This window comes from Orycteropus afer, unplaced genomic scaffold, assembly GCF_000298275.1.
Source record: "Orycteropus afer afer isolate SDZICR_OR568_19922 unplaced genomic scaffold, OryAfe1.0 scaffold00150, whole genome shotgun sequence".
Classification (NCBI taxonomy): Eukaryota; Metazoa; Chordata; class Mammalia; order Tubulidentata; family Orycteropodidae; genus Orycteropus; species Orycteropus afer.
Window position 1 is genome coordinate 8114610 of NW_006921737.1, and position 1504 is coordinate 8116113.

At 43.1% G+C, this 1504-nt stretch overlaps 1 pseudogene; it reads left to right on the forward strand.

The window, feature by feature from the left end:
- Nucleotides 1-1504, forward strand: part of LOC103201424 — a 113334-nt pseudogene that overhangs the window by 56444 nt on the left and 55386 nt on the right.

A 1504-nucleotide genomic window follows, 5' to 3' on the forward strand; every position in this document is an offset into this window, starting at 1 on the left:
TCAGAGCTGGAGGGGCTCAGGGGCTCCTTGCCCACAGAGAGGGAGAGCCACTCTCTAAGGCTGGGCAGTGGGAGAAGGGCAGCTCTCCATGCTGCTTCAAGCCACCCACTCTCTCCAGATATCCTGATTGTGAGGCTTTTAAAAAGCTGTGTGATGCTTTTCAGTGCTTCAGTGAGGTCTGTGGTAAAGCTAGTAAGTAATTGCTAAGCCCCCTAGGATTTACAGCTCTGCAGGACCCCTACTTACCAGAAAGCTTCTCCCAGTGTCTTGAGAGATGAGTCCTACGAGCTTTCCAACTTCGGGAAGAGCTGGTGCTTGCAGTGGTCAGGCAGGCCAGAGGTTGGCAGAGGGACAGCAGGACTCCAATTCACAGAGTCCCCTTACATGCCTCCTTCTTGAGCTTTCTGCCACATGATGCTTCATGACTAATTCCTTCTTTAGTTTCATTGATCAGAAGGCAGATGCAGTTGGAAATTTTCTAATCAGGGTTATCTCAAAATTTACTTTTTGCTGCTTCTTTGCCTTCATCTCATCAGTGATGGACACATTTCCCACTTGCCGTCTGTTGAACCCAGCAGTTGTTTCCACCTCATAACCAAATGAATAGTTATAGATAGAATGATAATAATACCAAGCACTGACATCATGAAGACACAACCCTATTACTCTTTCAACGTGGGCTGGATATGGAAACTTGTCCTGGTCTTTCATGAGTCCAAACAGTAATGACTCCATGTCCAGTCACCTCAGATTTAGATAACGGCACCCGTTGGGTTTATGGAGGAGCTCTGGTGGTGTAGCAGTTAAGGCATTTGACTGCTGACCAAAAGATTGGTGGTTCAAACCCACCAGCTGCTCTATGGAAGAAAGAGGAGGCTGTGTGCTTCCAGAAAGCACTCAGCCTTGGAAACCCAATAGGATTCCAATGAGTTGGAATTGACGTGATGGCAGTGAGTTGGGTTTGTAGGGTTTCCTTCCCTGAGAACAGAGATGAGAAAGTGTATTCAGCAATGGATTTTCTGTCTCTTCCCTTGACTTTACCAGATGGGCAAACACGATGAAGCCTGGATGATTCTCAAGCAAGTCCATGACACCAACATGAGGGCTAAGGGGACCCCAGAGAAGGTATTCACGGTGAGTGTGGTTGCTTATGACAAGAAGAAGAAGAAGAAGAAGTGTTTCCCTCTTAATGTTTTTGGTTTTTTTTTCAAAAATTATATAAGCCTATAACAGAGAATCTGTTGAAAGGAGAATAAAACTTTGACATTCCTATCACTGTAATATTACTGTTCTTTGCACTTTCAGGCTTTTCTTCTAGGGTTTTCTTAGGTAGTTAGTTAAAAATGATGGTAGCAAAAAACTAGCTATATTCATATTCATATGCATATATAATTTAATAGTACTCATAAGCATTTTATATTTTGCCACACAGTAATCATAACCATCACTTTAATGAATATGTAATCATCAGGAACATTAACACAGTTTTCCTAAATGTGTCCCT